Source organism: Chionomys nivalis, chromosome 5 (assembly GCF_950005125.1).
Source record: "Chionomys nivalis chromosome 5, mChiNiv1.1, whole genome shotgun sequence".
Lineage (NCBI taxonomy): Eukaryota > Metazoa > Chordata > Mammalia > Rodentia > Cricetidae > Chionomys > Chionomys nivalis.
In genome coordinates this window covers 112,253,183-112,264,681 of record NC_080090.1, presented here as the reverse complement: position 1 = coordinate 112,264,681, position 11,499 = coordinate 112,253,183, and the positions used below count along the sequence as shown (strand labels likewise).

Below are 11,499 nucleotides of genomic sequence, written 5' to 3'. Positions count from 1 at the left end.
TGTCCAACTATGTTCATAGCAGCATTATTTGTAATAGCCAGAAACTGGAAGCAACCTAGATGCCCTTCAATGGAAGAATGGATGAAGAAAGTGTGGAATATATACACATTAGAGTACTACTCTGCGGTAAAAAACAATGACTTCTCGAATTTTGCATGCAAATGGATGGAAATAGAAAATACGATCCTGAATGAGGTAACCCAGACCCAAAAAGAAGAACATGGGATGTACTCACTTATAATTGGTTTCTAGCCATGGATAGGGGCCACTGAGTCTATAATTTGTGATCCTAAAGAAGCTAAACAAGAGGGTAAACCCAAAGAAAAACATATAGATATCCTCCTAGCTATGGGAAATGGACAAGATTGACGGGCAAAAAATTGGAATCTTGGGGATGGGGTGGGATGGGGATGAGGGGTGATGGGGAGAGAAAAGTGTGAAGGAGAAGATGAGGGGAACTGGGGGAATCGGGGCGATTGGGGATAAAGGAAGTTTGGATAGGGGAACAGGGAAACTCATACCTTAGGTAAGGGAGCCACCTAAGGGTTGGCAAGAGACTTGAACTTGGAATGGCTACCAGATGCCCAGGGCAATGTCCCCAGTTAGTTCATTGGGGCACCGGAAGATAGGGAACCTGAAATGAACCTATCCTATAATCATACTGATGAATATCTTGCATATCGCCATAGAACCTTCATCTAGCGATGGATGGAGATAGAGACAGAGACCCACACTGGAGCACCGGACTGAGCTCTTAAGGTCCAAATGAGGAGCAGAAGGAAGGAGAACATGAGCAAGGAAATTAGGACCACGAGGCATGCACCCACCCACTGTGACAGTGGAACTGATCTATTGGGAGCTCTCCAAGGCCAGCTGGACTGGGACTGAATAAGCATGGGTTGAAACTGGACTCTCTGAACATGGCTGACAATGAAGGCTGATGAGAAGCCAAGGACAATGGCACTAGGTTTCGATCCTAATACACGGACTGGCTTTGTGGGAGCTTAGCCTGTTTGGATGCTCTACTTCCTGGGCCTGGATGGAAGTGGGAGGACCTTGGTCTTCCTGTAGGGCAGGGATTTGGACTGCTCTTCAGTATCGAGAGGGAGGGGGAATGGACTGGGGGGAGGAGAAGAGGAGTGGGGATGGGGGAGGGGAGTGGGGGGAAGAGGCAATATGTGGGAGGAGGGGGAGAGAAATGGGAAACGGGGAGCAGTTGGAAATTTTAATTAAAAAAGAATAAAAAAATAAAAATAGAAGCCTGAATTATTGTGGGCATTGTTGGTCTCCTTGGGTTGTGATTTTCCTTCTATTACTTTCTGTAAAGCTGGATTTGTGGCTATGTATTGTTTAAATTTGTTTTTATCCTGGAAAATTTTGTTTTCTCCATTTATAGTGAATGAAAGCTTGGATAGGTATAGTAGTCTGGGTTTGCAGCCATGGTCTCTTAGTTTCTGCAGTACATCTCTCTAGAACCTTCTGGCTTTCATGGTTTCCATAGAGAAGTCAGGTGTAAGTCTGATAGGTTTACCTTTATAAGTAAATTGACCTTGTTCCTTTGCAGCTCTTAATATTCTTTCTTTATTCTGTATGTTTTGTGTTTTGATTATTATATGGTGGGAGATCTTTTTTTTTTTTTTTGATTCAGTCAATTCGGTGTTCTGTATGCTTCTTGAACCTTCAAAGGGATATCTTTCTTTAGGTTGGGAAAGTTTTCTTCTATAATTTTGTTAAATATATTTTCTGGATCATTAGCTGTACTTCTCCTCAGCACCAAAACAGGGACACCTGTCCAGATGGAACTCCTCCTCAATTGTATTTTAATAAATAAAGAGTGTCTGAAGATCTTTCATGAAAACAGTCCACAGGTCAGCCTTAAAGACCATATTATAGTAACACATACCTTAAATACCAGAAGGCACAAATACAGGAACCTTTAATCCCAGAAGACATAATGACACATACTATTGATCCATGTGCTGCACACCTTTAATCCTAACCCTAAAGTGCAATATAAAACGGGGAGACAACTCTCAGACACACACTCTCATTCTGAGGTTCTTGGAGGCAGTATCACCATTATAGACTGAGGTCGATGTAAGAGCCTGTGACTGGCTGTTTTGCTTTTCAGTTTTTCAGGTTGAACCCCAATTTATGACCCTGAGTTTTTATTAATTGTGCTTCAATCTTGACAGCAGTACATGGGTAACTACTAACACCGTACATGCATTATGACCAGGACATAAAGAACTTCAACTGTGGTTTCACTTTTGTACTCCTACTCTAATCTATGAACTCTTTCAACACCTTAGACATCTCAGAAATAGTGAAAAATTAGATTTCCATAATTTCTCAGTTCTTTTGATTAGTAAGATCTCTTTGAATATTTTCTAATGGAAGATATATGAATCGGTTATTTGAACTAACATAGACAGTGTGTTTACATAGTTGGCCTTTCTTGGACAATTGTACAAGCACTGGTATGCAGATGTGCAGGCATGCACAAGTATTCTCCTTCCTCCAACACACATACACATTTAAATCTGCATTACATATTTCTGTGAAATCAACCTATAAAGATATTGTAAATGTTGTAATGGATATTGCAGTAATCCTATAAAATGTTCCTAAACAGTTTTACCAAAAGCAATCTACAAATTTAGTGCAATATCCATCAAAATCCCAGAAAAATTCTTCATAGACATTGAAAGGACACCAATCAACTTCATATGGAAAAACAAAACAAAGCACCAGAACAGCAGTAGCATAAACAGTGAGAGCGACAATTAAGCAATGGGACCGCCTGAAACTGAAAAACTTTTGTAAAGCAAAGAACACAACATGGTCAAGACAAAAGAGTGGCATACAGAAGGACATCAGTCCCACACTTGACAGAGGACTGATCTCTAAATTATAAAAGGAAGTCAAGAAACTAGACATTAAAACACCAAATAATCTTATTTAAGAAATGGGGTACATATTTAAACAGAGAACCCTCAGCAGAGAAAAATCAAATGACCAAAAGACACTTAAGGAAATGTTCAACATCCTTAGTCATCAGAGAAATATAAATCAAAACAACTCTGAGATACCATCTTACACATGTCACATGACTAAGATAAAAAATGATGATGGTAGCTTATGATGGAGAGGATGAAGATAATGTACATAAAGCAAAGAACAACCAGTCTACAGGCCAGAATCTCAGAAAAACTGGGTACCCTAGAGGACCCTTAGAGAGATACACAAGGGTCCACCTAGGTTTATTTTCATGATCAAAAAACATCTCAGAGAATTTGTGATACAGATTTGTTATTTATCAACTCCAGCAGGGTTGATAAATCATCCAGTAAAGCAGGATGCAGGCTTTCTTCTTGAGATGGGACTTTTCAGATTAAATGCACTTGTTTTGGAATTTTTTCAATTTCAAAAGTGTTACTCAAAAGTATTGCAAGTTCATAGCAAGCAGTATTTAAAAGTATCTAAGTTTGAATTATTTGATATTTTTATTTTAGAGCATTTATGATTTTGCTCTTTTATCGTATTTTACAAAAACTGAACTTGGTGAAAATAACTGAGCAAAAGCAATATGTATACATGCATGTAAAAAGAAATAAGTATTATGTCTACTATATTCTGACTTAAAAATATTCTATTTGAATTTACTTTGCTATTTCACCTATGTAGACAAATAAAAGACAAAATTAACTTTTCCCAATCCTTTCATTCTTTGGTGCATTGAAAGTGATCTTGTTGGAAAGAATTATTTTCTTGACAATATTTTGGGTACACTGTTCATAGAAGCTTACAAAAGATTGATCTTTCTACTTTGTTTTGAAGAGACATTGAACAAGTTTCATTTAAAACATTTTATTTAATTTTGGTAGTATTTCATTTCCTCTTGAATATGTATATCCCTCCCTGACCTGCCTTTTTCCAGCTGAATAAAGAATAAAGGGTTTTGTCTCAGGTGCAGAATTCTTAAATAAACACGAGGATTATTCTTGCTCTTCATCACACTCCAGCTGTGTTCATATACCAGGCATCACAGTAGCAATAGTGCAAGACCTGTTGAACATCTTCTATCAATGTATGAACTTGATGTAAATTAACAATTAATTCATCTTTAAGAAATCAATCCCCAGTAACCACTGCTGCATTGAGCTGAATTTTTGCTTTAGAAATCTTTTTTTTTTTGATTAAATAAGGTTTTATTTTTCCAAATGTACAGCTCATTGAACCTGTTCATGCATCTTCACCAGCAGCTGGGGCATCTCTACCCTTTGTGTTTCTGGTGTAAATTACTTGGGCTCTGTGCTTTGAAACCAGCTTGAAAAGCCCTTTACTAAGGAGCTCCTGAAGAGCTGCCCTGGCCAAGGAACCGCGAATCTTCAGTCTCTCAGAGACCACGGGCTGGAGTAATAAGTTTATAGTTGGGAACTTCCTTACAGAGTTTGTCGTATGTAGCCTTGTCAAACAGGACTAGATTGTTGAGCTTGTCCCGAACTTTGCCTTTGGACCACTTCTTCTTTTTGGCATTGCCACCAGACTTATTTACTGGGTCTTTGTCTTTTTTGGCCGACTTTCCGGCATCTTTTTTCTTCTTGTCATCCCTGGGCGGCATGATGAAGTTCAGAGAGTGGCGACGACCACTGCAGCCTCCCTAAGATGTCGGGAAAAAAGCTGCTTTAGAAATCTTGTGATTCCAAATAATTTCTAATTATCCAAGGCTGTCACTGGTGATTCCTCAAGATTTAAAAAAATCTGTTTTGTAGATGTTTTGCAGTCTAATACCATAGGCTTATCTTACAAAAATCTAAGCACCACTAAGAGATGTGGAAAAGTTCACTGGTCAGTTTTTAAAAATTACAATTTTTAAAACTACTCGCATATACTTATTAGTACTCAGGTAAGCATTTGCCAGTTTTTAGCTCATGCAACTTTAGAAAAAAGTTTAGGTCAAGTGATGGTATTTCAATCTCCATGGAGATTTCTATACTTCATATAGTGATAGAAAACATCCTCAGGTTATGCTGTATCCCTGTGATGCCTAGATATTGAATCTAAGTCTTAACCCAGATTGACATCTGCTGTCAATCTCTCCACGTTATATATCTCCACTTGATACATGCTTGATACACAATGAACTCAGTCCCATCTACTGAATTTTGATACATTCAGAAATTTGGGTCTAAAGATATAAATTGCATGCTTTTGTAGAACTTCGCTTAATCAATGTGCTATTTTTTTTATCACTTTTACTTCACATACAATAGGTTTCATTCTAACATTTTCATACAATATACCATGTAATATAATTTTCTTACAATAATGTTATTCATGCTTTTACTGCATCACTTGCTATGGTGATTTATTTTGAACATTGAAAAATATTGTACAGAAAGAGGGGACAGGAAGAGGAAATCGGGGTCTGAGGCTGCAAGCAGGAAAGGAGTGGGAGTGGATTTTCTCTTAAAAAGACAGAACAATCATTATATTCCAGCTCTTTTTTATAAGAAAAACCAGAAGAATAGGCACCACAGGTTGAGGGAATTGGGGCGGCAGATTCTCTAGACTGCTTCTGGCTTATTTGTGGATATCATCTTTGTTGGGGGGGGGGCTGAGAAGGCTAGACACTGGAGGCAGCCTCTCTCCCTCTCTCTCCCTCTCTCTCTCTCCTCCTTCTCCCCCTTTTCCTTCCCTTCCATAATCCACCTAATAAATGTCTAACTATAAAAAAAATATTGTATAGACTACCCGAATACAGTTTTGTTAATGATGGAAACGTCAATTACAATACTGAAGAAATGTTTCATGGAAAATTTATGGAGAACACCATCCTCAGGACTATGATCTAGATGATTTTTACCACATTCTTTATATTACTATATTTTCTCCCTGATAAACCCTATATCCAAATCCAAGATTTTAATTGATATACATACTGTAAAGAAGCATTCTTACTCAGCTATCATCCTTCAAAGACATATACAAGCTTTTCTATCTGGTCAGAAACACCGAGTGAAATATCTACCCTTCCCCCTGCAGAAATATTATAGAAATCCCTTATTCAAGTTAAATCTTTATTTCCAGTTAAGTTTATTAGGATTATACATGTTTTTATTTTTACCATTTTACTCTTTACTCTCACTGAGAGCAAGAGTGCTTTGTGAAATTACCACCCTAGTTTCTTCAAGTTTTGGTATTATACCTACATTTATTGACTTCCATAGCCTGAACTGTGTGCAAGATCAAGGAAATGAACAAATGAATGGAAAAATGATGCAAATTCTATTTCATAACGTTCCCTGCTAGTGATTGCTTTTAATGCTATTCAAATGTTATGTCAAAAACAAACCTTTTCCAATGACTTTACTCTTTTCTCTATATGTTTGAGTAAAGCATTCTTTACTTGCTTTTTATTTTTCCCTAGTGCTTTAAATCTTATACTTCTATATTGTAAATCATATTTATTCTCATAAAGATGCATTACTTGGAAATTACCAACATACATTTTGGTTATTCTTTCTTTATTATGACTTATGCTTACAAAAAGAAAAACTATCATATTAGCCAATTTTGACCATATAGACACTTAAATGATTAACATTTTAAATTATCAAACAATTATCCACTCTATTTTATAGTATTGGAGTATAACAATTTTGAGTCTCGGCATCCTAGCTGGCTAAACTTGTGCCTGTGCATGTGATACAAGATATGAAAATCAGTGAGAATTCAGGTCCTTAATGGCTTTTCAAATTCATTACTGGAATTGGATAAGTCATTTAATATCAACAATGTTCCATAACATAAACCTCTATCTGGATGTGGACAACATATAGCCAAACTTTCATTGAATTAGAGCCTGCATTTTGTAAATTTTTAAATGTTTGAGTAAGTGCCAAGTTTATGTTCACTCCTGTAGAGCTGTATTCTTTTGATTTACCTTTCTTCTACCCACATCACTAAACTTTACCCAAGACAAAAATTATGCATTTCATAACTAAGAAAGCTAAAATTATTCAGCAGAATAAACTGTCATATAATGCTTTGTGTGTAAATATGTACTTATAAAAGTCAACATATGTACTTAGCTATATACATAAAAAGTGAAACCAGACACCATTGAGTATTTAGCCTTCACTGGATATGCATGTTTCATTTGTACACCACCATTGTTTGAATTTTACAAAAGTAAATATGAAGGAATCCTGTCTTTTCCACTGGCAGAGCTAGTAAATGATGGACTTTGAATAGAAGAGTGAAGGTATAAAGTGAGTTTGACGAGAACAAAGCTATGCATGCCAGAGTGTCAACTGTGTAAAGCTAACCATTATCATCCAGGTTTCCAACCTGCCTGAACTTTTGACATATGTTTCATGTGAATTTCTTTTCTTTTTTTTTTAAACAGAGGATTTTAAAATCAATACTACTGCCGGGCATTGGTGGCGCACGCCTTTAATCCCAGCATTCGGGAGGCAGAGGCAGGCGGATCTCTGTGAGTTTGAGACCAGCCTGGTCTACAAGAGCTAGTTCCAGGACAGGCTCCAAAACCACAGAGAAACCCTGTCTCGAAAAACCAAAAAAAAATAAATAAATAAAAAAAAATAAAAAATAAAAATAAAATAAAATCAATACTACTTTAGTATATAATCAAAATTAAGAGGTCCAAGATTGTTTTCTTCCACATTTATATCTTTTCTATTTGTCTGAATACTGAAACTTATATTGAATCAAATTTCAACATAAAATGTCTAAAATGGTTTTTAGAGAAAAATAAGAGCATTTTTCTCATATAAAATGTATCTACCTGCATTATGACTTCCTAAGAAATTAAATAGAAGATAATGCAAACCAGTACTGAATTACTATTTTTGAAAGGTCAGACTAAATGATAACTATAATTATTCAATGATAAATTTAAATAATACTGTAATATGCACGTTTGAAATCATTACTGATTGGCATCAACTTTTGACTTCTGGAAATCAATATACAAAATTGCTTTATATATGATATATATTAGTGAATAATCCCAGACATCTAAACTATTTGAAACACACACTATAATTGTAATGAAACTATTTAAATATCCTTTATTTTCTAATCTGTTATTTCTGAACTCACTTTTCCATTTCATACATAGAAAGAATTAATTGTGCTTAGAATTTAAACCATTTCAGTTTTAGGTCCTTGCATCATAAATGATATATAAAACAGTTTTTAAAAAAATCATATGACATTTGAACAAATAAATTGTATATGTCCTGTGTTTGTTGAAAAGGAAGACAAGATCATGTCTGGCAGTCTATAAAATGAGCCAGGGTACTAAGCAATTAAAAATAACACTTTATACAGTTCATTATGAAGGAAAGAAATAATCTACTCTAGATTTTACTTTCTTGCAATTAAAGGTACCTATGAGTTAATTATTTAATTTTGTTTTTTTCCAGTGATTTACAGGTAGCATAGTGATAAACTATAAAACAAATTTTTTTCAAAGCCTATAAGAAGACAGGCTTGGATATTATGGACACAATGATTTGTGATAGATTGTTTTCTGTTTTTAGAAAAGAAATCACAAATGAATTTTTTTTGATTTTTTTAAATATAAATTTGATATGACATGATAAACTCTTAAGATTCTTCAAATTTTAATTCAACCCAATAGGTAAAGTACTTTGTATAGAGTAAGGAGCTAATTAAAAACCCAGGAAAAAATGGCTTGTACCATGTTGTAATCCTCATGTCCAGGGTCACCTTGTATTTTTTTTTTAGTTTTGAAATATAATATTAGATATTTTTCATATATCAGGCACATAGTAAAATAGTTTTTGGAGTAACGTATTGGCTTTCACATTGTCAAATGAAATAACAAATATGAAAATTCTCATCATTGGTGTCCAGTCCAAGAAAGTGAACATAGTGAAACAGAAAAGTAGGTGTTTCCAGCCACTGATTTTCAACAGGAATCCAAACAAATTCAGAAGTAGCTTGATAACACTATAATACATACATATCTACTGATACCAGGAAATGGAACATATTTGTGATATCTCAGAAATATTCTTGACATTTTAGTTTTTATAAATAATTCTGTGGTCATCACTTCCAGAAGAAGATGGGAAATCAAACAACTAGAAAAACATTCAGACTGATTAGAATATCTCAAACCTATTAGCTCCTGATTTAATATACTTCAAGGAAATTGTAACTAATGAGAAAGTTTTAGAGATTGTGAATCATGCTCAAGACATTATCTGTAAATAGTTTGATTTTGCTTTGATTTACTGCACATTGCCTTAAATATGTAGTGGAATTAGAGTTATTTGTACAATAATTCTAAAAAGAATTCACTTACTGAAAGTTCAGAAATAATCAAATTCTGATGACTTCTCACAAAATAAAACTTTGTTTATAAATATATTTCTGTATGGAGATTAAATATGTCATCAAGTCCTCTTCATAGAAATATATAAAGCTAAAATTGGATTATTGCCTGTATATATTTAGGACATTTGAAATAATTTTGTGTGTTGTGTTTCATTGTTGTATAATATGAAGTGCGTATTCTTTATTTTTCTAACATATTCTTGTAGTACTGAGGAAAGACTATTATTTAATAGATGATAAATTTTAAATGTCTTAGACTACATTGTTTTCTGGTTATGGTACAACTGTGATAGAGAACTATATTACAGGTAACACCACTTAAAAAATAAGTTTATGGCCAAGAACTCATATTTCAAGATCAAGGTTAAAAAAATGACTCCATATTTGATTGCATTCTTGAGCCCAGCTAATCATGAAAAAACAAATACACCAATATCCTCTAAAATACTTTAAAATATTAAAAATTCTGATTCTTAAAAAAAATATCTAAAAGAGTTATTTAAATTGGTTTCTTATATTTTTTTCTTTACACTCTTTAAGAATGTGTGATTCTGCTGCTATTTTTATTATTAATTAATTATTAATTTATTTATTTATTTAAGATTTCTGCCTCCTCCCGCCACCGCCTCCCATTTCACTCCCCCTCCCCCATCAAGTCCCCCTCCCTCATCAGCCCTAAGAGCAATCAGGGTTCCCTGCCCTGTGGGAAGTCCAGGAACCACCCACCTCCATCCAGGTCTAGTAAGGTGAACATCCAAACTGCCTAGGCTCCCACAAAGCCAGTACTTGCAGTAGGATCAAAATCCCATTGCCATTGTTCTTGAGTTCTCAGTAGTCCTCATTGTCCGCTATGTTCAGCGAGTCCGGTTTTATCCCATGCTTTTTCAGACCCAGGCCAGCTGGCCTTGGTGAGTTCCGGATAAAACACCCCCATTGTCTCAGTGTGTGGGTGCACCCCTCGCGGTCCTGAGTTCCTTGATCGTGCTCTCTCTCCTTCTGCTCCTGATTTGGACCGTGAGATTTCAGTCCGGTGCTCCAATGTGGGTCTCTGTCTCAGTCTCTTTTCATCGCCTGATGAAGGTTAATATTCAGGAGGATGCCTGTATGTTTCTCTTTGGGTTCATCTTCTTATTTAGCTTCAATAGGATCACGAATTATAGGCTCAATGTCTTTTATTTATGGCTGGAAACCAAATATGAGTGAGTACATCCCCTGTTCCTCTTTTTGGGGTTGGCTCACCTCACTCAGGATAGTGTTTTCTATTTCCGTCCATTTGCATGCAAAATTCAGGAAGTCATTGTTTTTTACTGCTGAGTAGTACTCTAATATGTATATATTCCATACTTTCTTCATCCATTCTTCCATTGAAGGGCATCTAGGTTGATTCCAAATTCTGGCTATTTCAAACAATGCTGCATGAACATTGTTGAGCATATACTTTTGTTGTATGATAGGCCATTTCTTCGGTATATTCCCAAGAGTGGTATTGCTGGGTCCAGGGGTAGGTTGATCCCGAATTTCCTGAGAAACTGCCACACTGTTTTCCAAAGTGGTTGCACAAGTTTGCATTCCCACAAGCAATGGATGAGTGTACCCCTTTCTCCACAACCTCTCCAGCAAAGGCTATCATTGGTGCTTTTTATTTTAGCCATTCTGTCAGGTGTAAGATGGTATCTTAAAGTTGTCTTGATTTGCATTTCCCTGATCGCTAAGGAAGTTGAGAATGACTTTAAAAGTCTTTTGGCCATTCAAACTTGTTCTGTTGAGAATTCTCTGTTCAGCTCAGTGCCCCATTTTTTAATTGGGTTGATTAGCCCTTTACGGTCTAGTTTCTTGAGTTCTTTATATATTTTGGAGATCAGACCTTTGTCAGTTGCGGGGTTGGTGAAGATCTTCTCCCAGTCAGTGGGTTGCCTTTTTGTCTTAGTGACAGTGTCCTTTGCTTTACAGAAGCTTCTCAGTTTCAGGAGGTCCCATTTATTCAATGATGCCCTTAATGTCTGTGCTGCTGGGGTTATACGTAGGAAGTGTTCTCCTATGCCCATGTGTTGTAGAGTACTTCCCACTTTCTCTTCTATCAGGTTCACTGTGTTCAGACTAATA

At 35.7% G+C, this 11,499-nt stretch overlaps 1 pseudogene; it reads right to left on the bottom strand.

Moving 5' to 3' along the window:
- Positions 1-4,245: 4,245 nt before the first annotated feature.
- LOC130874101 (40S ribosomal protein S25-like) lies at positions 4,246-4,624 on the bottom strand (annotated as a pseudogene).
- Between the last annotated feature and the right edge of the window lie 6,875 nt (positions 4,625-11,499).